Here is a 12,970-nt window from a genome sequence, read left to right as displayed (position 1 = left end):
AGAAGCCATGGTGATGTGAATTGAATTGAATCAATATCTTCTAACTTTGTCATGCCTTGAGAATAGTGAGTACTTTAGTTGTGACGCTTAGGCTCAATTTTTGACTCTTGTATAAGTACCTTAAATTGTATGATCTTAACTTTGCTTAACTTCTTTGACTAGAGTGTCTTGATGAGTCCAATCCTGAGTGAGTTATGTGCCATGTGTGTGTAAGGTTTTGTGTTATTCTGTGCATTGCATTCGATGTCTAGAACTTGCCCCGTGTGTTTGCAAAGCGAAATAGTAGTTTTGTTCAGTCTTGGAAGTGATATAGGCGTTTCTTTGTTGAGCCATATAAGTATTTTACCCGCCTAATTGTTATGTATCATAGTTAACCCCTTTGAGCCTGTAATCCTGTTTCTTTGGCAACCACATTACAAGCCTTACTCATTTGTTTGAATTAACCATCTATTTGAACCTTTTCACCTCGCATGAGCACTTGAATTGTTATGAACTTTGTAAAAGTTAAAGTGTGGGGTGTTTGGTTTGGCTTTTGAGTGGAACTAATGAAATAAGGAGAAAGGTGCACTGTTTTGAAAAAAGTAAGAGCCACTTGAATTGAAAAAGAAAAAAAAAAAGATAGTTGTACTGCTGTGAAAATATTTGATAGCGAATATTAAAAGGGTTATGCTCTCCCTTCTCTCTACTTTCTCTCTCTAGGATTGGCGATTTTTGTTTTTTGAGCTAAGACAGCCATGGCTGCTACAATCTCTCCCCAACCTTTGGCTGTGGGAGAGGTGAACCAAAACACTAACGAACCAACAACAAATAACAATCCAAAACAATTGTATGCAGACCAGTTGCGTACAAAACAATCTGCCGCAATTCTGTCCAAAGCAGATTTGGTGCCTGTGACGATTGAGCATGGTGAACCAACGATAGAGTTCTCATTAGATGAGGTTAATCAATTCACAAGAGAGGAAGGATTGCATCAAGCTGTTATCATGAAGTTTTCATACGGTAAACCTGATTTACAAGAGTTTCGCAAAGTTTTTACGTCGCAATTCGATATTCAAGGTCGTTGTAACATAGGACTGCTGGAATTTCGTCATGTTTTAGTCAGATTTGATCTATACAACGATTTTGTTCAATGTATATCAAAATCAACTGGTTATGTCAAGGCAAAAGGTGAAGAATTCTTTTTTCGAACTTTCCCATGGACGATAGGATTCAATCCTAAAGAAGAAACGTCCATGGCAGTGGTTTGGATCTCTTTCCCAGGTCTGCCGCCCAATTTTTTCGCTAAGAGGTCCTTGATGTCTATTGCATCAGCTGTAGGTAAACCTCTTGCTTTGGACAAGGCAACTCAGGATAGAACAAGGCCAAGTGCTGCCTGGGTGAAGGTCATTCTTGATCTACTGGAAAAACATCCTAAGAGGATTAAAATTTTGATCCTCGACAGAGTTACAGGTAAGTCAATCGTGCAATATCAGGAAGTTGTGTATGACAACCTCCCAAAGTATTGTACATATTGTAAGTATCAAGGGCATAGTGATAAAGCATGTCGATTGTTGAAAGAACAAGGTGTAGATGAGATGACAAAAACTAGTGCATCAGATGTGAGTAATCTGTCTGTGGTTGATGTATCCATGACTGAACAACTTCAAGGAGATGCTAGAGACTACCTTAATTCTAGAAGGGCTGGGCAAGATGCTAAGGAAGTAGCAGCAGCAGATGGAAAAATGATAGACGACACAACACAGAACAAGCTGGTCGAACAGCAGGCAATACAGATTGATGGAGGAAAAGAATTTGTGGAAAACATGGTAGGTGTTAGTTCAAAGGTTAACAAGGGTCCACTTCCACCTTCAAGAGATGTGCCTGCTAAAATAGCATTAGCAAGGTTAGCCAAGGCTGTGGATCCAATTGTAGCAGCATATGACAATTTGGCTAATGCAAAAAAAATTATGGCAGATGGACAAGGATCAAACAGTGATGCTGATAAGTTGCAGGCTAAGACTAATGCAACTGATGCACCAGCAGCTACAATTTTGAAGGCAGATTTTGATTGAGTTGGAGAGCCTGTGAAATCTAAGGAGAAGGCAGGTGATGCTAGTGTTTCAAAGGGCGTGAGAGATAATAGGAGATTGAAGGATATCCCTGCAGCTACAATTTTTTCAGGGATGCTTTCAACTACTGCTGGTGCATTGAAGGTTCCTACTGAGCGAGATGCTACTGCAAAAAGTTTGATATGGCTCAACAACAGGTTAATTTAGCTGCGTTGGCAAAGCCTTCTACTACTGAGATGAGGGCTTCACAAGTTGTGAATTTGAAGGTTACTACTGATGGGGATGCAACTGGTGTGATGTTTTTGGACGGAAAAATTGCTACAGATGGTGAGGCAGTGGCAAAAAATTATACACAGCTTCAAGAACCTATAACTGATCAGCCTTCTGCTGGTGCACAAAAAGATTGTTTCATGACTGTAAATACGGGGCAAACTGTTTCTGCTGTATCTAATGTTAAGGAGGTGTTACATGAAGATGTTAAGGGTGACAATAGTGATGAGGATAACGAAGAAGGCTGGAGTTGAGTAACTCGCAAAAATATGGTTTCATCCGGAATGAGATCTCCAGATCGAACTGCAGGTGACAAAAAATTCTGTAGTGTTAATGCTTATGAAGTTTTGATGGTTGATGATTAGTTAACAAATGCCAATATTGAGAAGGAGTCAAAAAATAAAGAAGGGCAGCTTGTGGTAGTTGACAACACTATTGCACATGCCGATGGATCTTCAGAAATATTGTAACACCAGGCACACAGCTCTTATGTTCCTACACTGCATTTTTCTAGTCCTCAAGTGGAGAAAATAATCAAAGATACTCAGACTGCCATGATGTTGAATCCCATGATCAAGCAACATTTGGTCACTTTGAATACATCAGCTCAAGAAATTCTTTCCCAAAGTGGGGAGTCTTTTGATGAGCATGCGGAGGATTCTGGACAGCAGCTAATGTCAACAGGCAACAATCAACAACCAAACACAGCTAAGATCTCAATTTCTCAAGCATCCACAAATGAGTTAAGTGGCTCTAAGGATCATCAAGGTGTGACAAGTGCAGTTGTTGTTAAAAGCAAGACCTGGGCTGATCGAGTCGAAGAGCAGGAAGATGATCATGCTTTTGTACAATCCAGGCAGCAGCAAATTGTAGCAGCAGTTGATGCTACTGGAAGTTCAAGTACAATGGCTGCAAAGGTTTTGATTTCAGACCAAGACCGGGCACTACTGGATACTTTGGACAGTCCAAAACCTCAAAGATGTGCATACTCAACTGGCTCAAAAATGACTTCACAAAAGATAAAAGCAAAGAGACATGAGCCAGGTAGTGCAAAGAGAGTAAAGAGGCAGGAACCATTACAGATGATTCTACAAGAAGAAGATAATCAAAAACTAGAGCTCAATTTACGTCTTGATATTCCTGGTGAAGCAGAAGAAGTATGAATTGCAGCCACAAGTGGAGATTTTCTCCTAAACATAGTAAAATGAAGGAGGTTAATCAAGGAATAACACTCAGACAACTTTCCAATGAGAGCTTGCAAAGCAAAAAAAGGGTTGCCCCTGCCACAATCTACGAGGTCCAATAGATCGGAGAAGAAAAGAAGAATTTTGAAGATTACTTGAAGACAAAGGTAAAAAGGATTTTAAGGAAGTTCAAAATTGAAGAACTCACAAGTTGATAAATGAGGGGCAAGACTATAAGTTCTACATGGTTTTAGTTATCATTTGCAAAGCATCATCATTTGTAATAGCGTCGTAGAGTGTGTTATAAACTCTATGGCGATCATAGAATATTTGGTTCTTTCAAGTTCCTATTTTTTACATGCTTGTTAGAAGATGAGGCTTTTTCTTTGCCTCAATAGGATTAGTAAGGTAAGGTCCATGCCCCCCTTACATGTACTCTTTCCTATGTGGTTCGTTTTTTTCTTTTTAGTATTAATAAAACTAGCCCTAGGCACCTGCCTAGTGGATTACCTTAAAAAAAAAAAGAAAATATTGATAGTGGTGACTCTTGATGTAATTGTGCAAAGAAGTGGGGAGTTAATATATATTGATGTGAAGGTGGAGTTATGATTTGACATAAGTATGGAGTTTTGAATGTTAAAGTATATGTATTAAAGTGCTTAGGGAGGTGTAGTCACTCTTATATCTAAATGTATCCTACCCGTCCCTCAGCCTACATTACAACCAAATAAAGTCCGACTTGATCCTAGACTGAATGAGCTCGATTAGTAGAGTAGTACACTACGGGCAAGCCTATGGTGCATCTTTTGTGGCATATGAATGTTATTTCTGAGAGTGAGTGAATTCTTCCTATCTTGAGTTCCTAAGTGTTCTTAAATTTTATTGTGTGGGACTACTCTCGTTGGTTGTGTGAGGGCACTTGATTCATGAAGGAAAGGTAATGTCATTGACCTCTATGTTAGAGTAAGTGGGTGAGTTGCGAATAATGCGTGCTACTTGTGAGTCAAATCTTGAGGTGAAGATGTTACACTCTTTTGCTTAGTCTATTTTAAAAATTCTTGGTGTGATAAGTTAGGAGAATTGTTTAAAAAGGTCATGTCTTTATAAAGTGTAGTTTGATGTAGTTTGATTGCTTGAGGACTAGCAATGAATTAAGTGTGGGGTGTTGATAATAGGTTAAATATAGGTGATTTAGCTATTGTTTATGCTTCCGCTTGATTATATTCCAATGTCATAATATGGTTAATTGATGAAAAATAGGCTCTAATTGTGAATTGTATACATTGCAGGATGAGGATCTTATGTGATGCTTTCAAGAGGCTATTGGAATTATTTATGAGCAAGAACGACCCCTCGGAGCTGAGTGCGCGCAAGGACGAGACAAAGAAATGGAAGAAATGATGGCCCAGGTGCGCGAGCAGATGCGCGAGCGCGAAGTCGCGCGTGTTAGGGAGCTGAGGCAGAATGGTGCGCGAAGTTATGCGCGAAGTCACGCGCGAGCTCGCGCGTTTCCCAGTCCGGAAAAGAGTTATTCAGGGGCAAAATTGGAAATCTGGAGAGAAACCCACTTAACCTATATAAAGTCAAGCTCGCAAGGTTAATTTATGAAGTTTTTCATAGTCTATAGGGAGAAATAGAGAGGCAAGAGGCAAGGAGGAGGCTTTCAACTAGTTTTTCTTCTCTTCTCTTTCTTTAATCTCATAGTTTATTAGTTCTAGAGTTTTGGGTGCTACATGAACGTTGTAGTTTGAAGCTTGAATTGTTCTTATTATTTTATCATATTGGTTTATTTATTCAATCTTGCTCTTAATTATTTGATTGCTTGATCACCAATTGAATACTATCTACGAATCTAGGATTGAGCTCGGGAGAGGGAATTCTAGATTGCATATAAGATTGAGTAGAGCAAGATCTTAACTCTTAGGGGGAGCGGATTTGCGGTTAGGATAGGAATATACCTAATCGCCTTGCTTGGTTATTATACGGGAATTATAAATGCGTTCTTGTTAATCCTAATTCCACAGGAATATAGGCGTTAGGTTAGCTTGAATAGGCGAGTTGTACTTCGGGAGAAGGCTACGAGCAATATTAACCCCGTCAATTAATAAACTAGATAAATTAATTAGACAATTTAGGTAGAAAACTCAACGGGATTGTTAGCTAACCCATAGCTCTAGAATACTTACTCATATTGAATTCGTCTCTATAATTCGCCAACTTATTTTCTTTGATCTCTTAATTTGTTACTCTAGTTTAATTTTAGTTAAATATTCATACGTTAGGATTCGCTTGAATAGATTAATTGTTTGATTTAGTTTAGTTGATAGTTAATCACAAGTCCCTGTGGGTACGATATCTGGACTTACAATCCTATATTACTTGTCGACCACGTATACTTGCGTGTGCGTTTGGGAGCAACAAGTTTTTGTATATCCAGATGGGGCAGATGTATTAACTGTGGGAGAAAACATTTTGGCTATCTGCTCGATCTGTGTTAATGAGATGCAAGATTGTAAAGTTCGGTACTGTATGGAAAAGAATGGAATGAGTAGCAAATGGAGTAAAATATTAGCAATTACAAATCCTGTAGATTTCTGGGATGATATATGTTGGACCAACCCTTTGGCTTTTAGTAAGGATTTAGATATATTGATTTTGCAGGATATAGATGATGAGTTTATGTTCAACGTTTATGATTCAAAAAGACGAAAATTTGTAGAAGTTGAAGTTGATGGGCTTGAACAAGTTAAAGTTGATCTGCATGAAGGCTACTATAACTCTAAATATGTTACACTAGCATATGTAGAGACTTTAATCTCTCCTAATGTCCTATAGGATTACAACTCAGTTTAATTTTTTCATTAATTCGAGTTAGCTATTCGTTCTTTGCAATCTTTTTAATTCATTCGAGTTAGCTATTCCTTTTTACGGTCATGTTTGGTTCTGTTTTCGGGATGGAATTTGAAGTTGGCTATAATTAGAGCACAGATTTACTTCAAGTATATGTTAGGATCGAAAAATCAAGTGTCATGCGGAAGCTAGTAGCGCAAACCCTGAACGACGATAAATCATATAACAAAAGAGAAATCAACCAATCAAGAGACACAAACATTTAACGTGGTTCGGTCAACTGACCTACGTCCACAACGGAGATGAGTAATCCACTATAATAAAAAGAGAGTATAAAATATCGAGAGAACAACCTCACGAAGAGGCAAACACAAGTGACACACTAACACTTGTCCCGTAAAGTTCTCCCCCTAAACAAGACTCTCAAGCCCCCTATGGCTACATTGTGGATGCTGCTGAATGTGAAGGAAGGATCCTCAATTTATAGAAGTCCAAACCTTTTCCTACAAGAAAAAGGACTAGCCAAATATTGGAGATTTATAATTTCCTTTTACAAAAAGGAAAACCAGTTAGGTGTTTGCCATAATTTTCTTACCATATTTGGTTTTCCTATCTCTTGAAGGAAAAGGGCAATATAATTACCTTAATTGAGTTTTTCCTTTTGTAAAAGGAAATTACAAATCTCCTATATTTGGCTAGTCCTTTTTCCTGTAGGAAAAGGTTTGGAATTCTATAAATTGTGGATCCTTCCTTCTCATTCAGTAGCATCCACAATGTAGCCATAGGGGGCTTGAGAGTCGTGTTTAGGGGGAGAACTTTACGGGACAAGTGTTAGTGTGTCACTTGTGTTTGCCTCTTCGTGAGGTTGTTCTCTCGATATTTTGTACTTTCTTTTTATTATAGTGGATTGCTCATCTCCGTTGTGGATGTAGGTCAGTTGACCGAACCACGTTATATGTTTGTGTCTCTTTTGGTAGATTTCTCTTTGTTGTCGGACTTATCGTCTTTCAAGGTTTGCTTTGCTAGCTTCCGCATGACACCTGCTTTTTCGGTCCTAACAAGTGGTATCAGAGCGAGGTTCAAGACAGGTTCATCTTGGCGGGTTCAGTTCTAGCCGCAACATATTTGACGATAATCGTGATTTTTTGTCTGAGAAATTTGACCGGAGTACTACGCACGTTGAGACAAACTTTGTGGCGGAGATCTGGAGATGCGACCTGTTGAAGGCTATGTGAAGAAGGTGGATCAAGTTTATTTTGTCAGAAAATTCAGGCCAAGGAGGAGAATTGTTAGGTGTTTGCCATAATTTCTTACCATATTTGGTTTTCCTATCTCTTGAAGGAAAAGGGCAATATAATTACCTTAATTGAGTTTTTCCTTTTTGTAAAAGGAAATTACAAATCTCCTATATTTGGCTAGTCCTTTTTCTTGTAGGAAAAGGTTTGGACTTCTATAAATTGTGGATCCTTCCTTCTCATTCAGTAGCATCCACAATATAGCCATAGGGGGCTTGAGAGTCGTGTTTAGGGGGAGAACTTTACGGGATAAGTGTTAGTGTGTCACTTGTGTTTGCCTCTTCGTGAGGTTATTCTCTCGATATTTTGTACTCTCTTTTTATTATAGTGGATTGCTCATCTCCGTTGTGGATGTAGGTCAGTTGATCGAACCACGTTATATGTTTGTGTCTCTTTTGGTAGATTTCTCTCTATTGTCGGACTTATTGTCTTTCAAGGTTTGCTTTGCTAGCTTCCGCATGACACCTGCTTTTTCGGTCCTAACAGTATATCACGAGAATAAATCACAAAAATCCATCCATAAAGATGCTAATTAATAATCCATTCACGTCTTGTCTCAAACGCGTTTGTAAATCATGGCGTTCTCTAATTGAAGATTGCCAATTCATCAAGCAACACTATGACCGTTGGGAAACATGGTGAATACTTAACGAATCGAGGAATGAGTTGGGAGCTCACTGATAGAGCTCGAACTCTATATTTATGAGGTCCGATCCTTCCTCGGGCCTTTCCTTCTTCAGGGTATTCTCTCTCCTCTCATATTCAAAAAGGAGATGATTGAGCATTTATATGTAATCTCTCAACAGTATATATTGACAAGAGTGGGTTGCTCAAGTGGTGAGAACCCTCCACTTCCAAGCAATAGATTGTGAGTTTGAGTCACCCCAATTGCAAGGTGGGGAGTTCTTGTTAACCAGGCCCAATGCAATGGCCCAACAGAAGCCCACACTCAACAGAAGCCCACACTTTGTAAATAGTTTTATTCTTAGTTTCAGCATTCTTTCATTTTGGGTTTTTACATATTTTGAGATATTTTGTAATAACACAGCTGAACATTCTAGACAATAAGAAATGAATTTCTCTTTCTCTCTTTCCTCAGAAACTCTAGGGTTTTCTCTTTTCATTTTCTACTCAGCAATGAGGTTTGAAGAAGTCAACATGGTATCAGAGCGTGGTTTCGGTATCAGCTCATCCTCGTCTTCACTCCGATGTCACACTTGACTGGAGTTTTCATTTTTTTCGTTTGATTTGTTGAAATCGAGGTTTTCGTCTGAGATACAATTTTCTCGAAGAAAATTGGGGATTTCTACGGTTTCGTCTTAAAGTCGACTCTTCTGAGGTTGTATAGCTGGAATCTAGAGGTTATCACCATTTTATGCTTCAATCGAGTTCCGTCCTAGGGTTTTCTGTTCGAGTTTGCTCACAGTGCCGGTAATATTCTTCCTTTCTCCTATCTACAGATTTAGAATTGTCTCCCTATATGAATAAGGAATATTTTGTGATTTACATGTGGTGTGTGTAACAAATCAACTTTGAGATCTAGTAATTGTTTCTTTTGTGACTATAGAACTTGATTGAGTCTGTTAGCATGGGTAGTATTCATGACAATATGGATGATACCACAACCCCCAACTCTGGAGGTTTTGTCCCTTTCTCCCTAGATCCCTCTCATTCTCTGTATGTGCATCCTTCAGACAGTCCTGGTAGTCAATTGGTTTCAATACCTTTTAATGGTACGGGCTTTGTTCTTTGGAGAAATAGCATACTCACTTCCCTTTCTGCCAAAAATAAACTAGGGATCCTAGATGGGAGAATAACCCAGCCTACTCCAGAATCACCTTACTTTCCCTATTGGGAAAGATGTAATGATATGGTAAAGTCATGGATCATAAATTCTGTATCGAGAGAAATTGCCACTAGTGTAATGTTTTTTAGGACTGCCAAAAAGGTCTGGAAAGTCATAAATGAGAGATTTGGGTAGTCTAATGGGTCAAAGTATCTACAAATTCAGAGAGAGATAAGTACAACTGTGCAAGGCTCTTCAGATAAGATTACTACTTTACTAAGCTTAGGACTCTTTGGGATGAACTGAATTCATCTTATGTGGGACCTACCTGCTCTTGTGGAGCTCTTCCCAAGTTCATAGAGGATCAACAGTTTCAGTTCCTCAAAGGTTTAAATGAGTCTTATTCTACTGTAAAAAGCACCAACATGATGATGAGTCCCTCACCTCCCATAAGTAAGGTCTATTTTATCTTACAACAAGATGAGAGTCAGAGAGAAACACCACATGCTCCTAGTTTTACTGGTGAATCTGCATCTTTTCTAGCCTCTCCTACTCCTTTCAACAACAACAACAGGAACTTCACTCAGAGAGTCAATTTTGACTCCAAAAGGAATGCAAATTCTGTGTCATGCAAGTATTGCAAGAAAACTGGACACACTGTGGACAAGTGCTATAAACTGCATGGTTTTCCTGCTGATTTTAAGTTCACCAAGAACAAGAAGTCAGCATCTTGTGTCCAGACTGAAGTTCCATATGTTCCTCCTCCTTCCTCTTCTGGTGGTGCTACATCCTCTGATAATTTAGCTCATGGTTTTACCAAGGAGCAATATCAACATCTCCTGAGTTATGTTTCAGCAAATTCAACTCCCCACTGGCATGTCTCCTGATATTTTTACTCCACAGAAGATTCTGGTTTTGCTCACTTTGCAGGTTTGTTCAGTGCCTATGTTGCTGATTATCCTGTTTCTCATGCATGTGCATCTTCACATCTAGGTGTACAACCTTGGATTTTAGATTTTGGAGCCACTAACCATATGACCCCACACAAGCATCTCCTTCATAATCTCACACCTTTACCTAAGCCCTTTCTTGTTACTTTACCCAATGATTATAAAGTGAAAGTCATATCAACTGGTTCATTACATCTTAGGCATGACATAATATTAGTCAATGTTCTTCTTGTACCTTCTTTCCAATTCAATTTAATTTCTATTCATCAACTTATCACACAGTTGGATTGTATAGCAGTACTTACCAAAACCAATTGTCTTTTACAGGGCCCTTCTCTGAAGAGGCCACTGGTAATTGGTAAGGCTGCTGGGAGATTATACTATCTACATCCAGATGCTGATCTATTTCCATCTTCTCTTGCTGACTCTATAGTACAACCTAGTTTAATACCTTGTAATAAGTCAAGTTCATCTACTTCTTGTCTCAATCAGCCTTCAGTTTCCGTTAATTCTGCTTGTAATCAAATTGTTGATTATGCTTGTAATCAAACATCCACTATTAAAATGGACTTGTTTTGGAATCAAAGGTTAGGTCACATACCTTTTCATAAAATGAGATCTATCTCTTATTTGTCTAATAAAGTCTCTTCTAAACAATCTTTTCTTTGTCCAATCTGTTCAATGGCTAGACAACAAAGGTTACCTTTCCATGATAGTTCTATACAGTCTACTGCCCCTTTTCAACTTGTTCACATTGATATTTGGGGACCTTGCAATACTAAAACATATAATGGATTCAGATATTTTCTTACTTTAGTGGATGATTATACTAGAGTAACTTGGACACATCTTCTCTCTTGTAAGGGTAATGCCCGATCTATCCTTAAGGCATTTACATCTATGGTCAAAGTTCACTTTCATCCCAATGTCCATATCTTTAGATCAGATAATGCCTTTGAATTAGGTAGTAGTGCTGAAGCCATTAATTTCTTTAGTGCTGAGGGTATTCTTCATCAAACAACCATTCCTCACACCCCCACAACAAAATGGTGTTGTGAAAAGAAAACACAAACACCTTTTGGAGGTTGCCAGGGCTCTTCTATTTCAGTCTAAACTTCCTGTCATGTTTTGGGGATAATGCATACTTGCTGCTACCTACCTTATAAATAGAATGCCTTCACCTCTTCTTCTCAATCTCTCCCCTAATGAGAAACTACATGGGAATCCTCCTACTTATGAACATTTAAAATCCTTTGAGTGTCTTTGCTTTGCAACATCTCCTAAAGTGGGCAGGGATAAATTTCAGTCAAGAGCCATCTCCTGTTTATTTTTGGGTTACCCCTGTGGAAAGAAGGGCTACAAGTTATTGAATCTCTCTAATTTTTCTGTTTTCTATTCTAGAGATGTAGTGTTTCATGAAAATGTTTTTCCTTACAAATCAGCATCTTATTCTCCTCCTTCTTTCTTTCCTTCTTTTGAACACTCATTTACTGAATCCCCATCTCCTGATTCTGCCACTCCTTCTGGTACTGCAGATTCTTCTCCTCCTACTTCCAGTCATACCATGCCCCTTTAGCAGCTTCCTCCTCTTCCTCTAAGTTCTGCCATCTCCAATGTTCATCCTCCTAGCTCTTCAGTTTCTGCTTCATCCACTGGAATTCAGTTACCTTCTCATTTCTGTCCTCCTCTTAGGAAATCTCTTAGAACAGTTACCAAACCTATCTACTTGAATGCTTATATTTGCAATTCTGCTTCTCTTCCTGCTTCCCCACCTGCTTCCTCCATGGTTCCTCCTAGTGATCATCATATGCATGAGCCTCAGTTTTACCAGCAGGCAGCATCAAACCCTGCATGACAGGAGGCTATGCTACAAGAATTTAGGGCTCTTGAAGCAAACCAGACTTGGGACATTGTTCCTTAACCACCCAACAAGAAAGTCATTCCTTGCAAATGGGTCTATAAGATCAAACAAAGGGATGATGGATCTATTGAAAGGTATAAGGCTAGGCTGATTATTAGGGGTGATGCTCAATAACATTTAGTCACATATGCCATATACTTGTCATGCACCTCAATAACCGTCCTAACAAAGACCTGAGGAAAGAGATGGTTACACACGGTTGAACCATCTCTGTACTATTACGTAAAAATTCAGAGAAAAAACAAAAAGAACTTTCAATTTTTTGGTTGATTAAATTGAAAATTGCAGCCAAAATATAAAAAGGAAATAAGTAAACAAAATGAAAAAAAAACACTTATGCGGTGAGGGGCGGGGTGGGTGGACACGGGTGAAAATAATATGCGGAGCTGGTTGAGATCCTCGCGGGTTTATGCGGGTTTGCCCCGCAACCGTACTGCACCGCACCACTTGCCATCCCTATTTAAGTTACCAGTGCAATTTTTTCTTAACGCTTCATTTGTTAGTATTTTAGAATTATACTCTAATGCAGTAGATATACTTGCATGAGGAAGTAAGGAACTTGGTTAATATGTTGGAAACTATTAAAACAAATTGACAAGGTTGCGAAAGAAAACCAGCAAATGTTTCTGGTATGACAGAAGAAATATTGGCTCAATCGAATTAAAA

This window comes from Nicotiana attenuata, unplaced genomic scaffold, assembly GCF_001879085.1.
Source record: "Nicotiana attenuata strain UT unplaced genomic scaffold, NIATTr2, whole genome shotgun sequence".
Lineage (NCBI taxonomy): Eukaryota > Viridiplantae > Streptophyta > Magnoliopsida > Solanales > Solanaceae > Nicotiana > Nicotiana attenuata.
The sequence above is the reverse complement of the archived record's forward strand: the minus strand, read 5'-3'. Positions refer to the sequence as shown.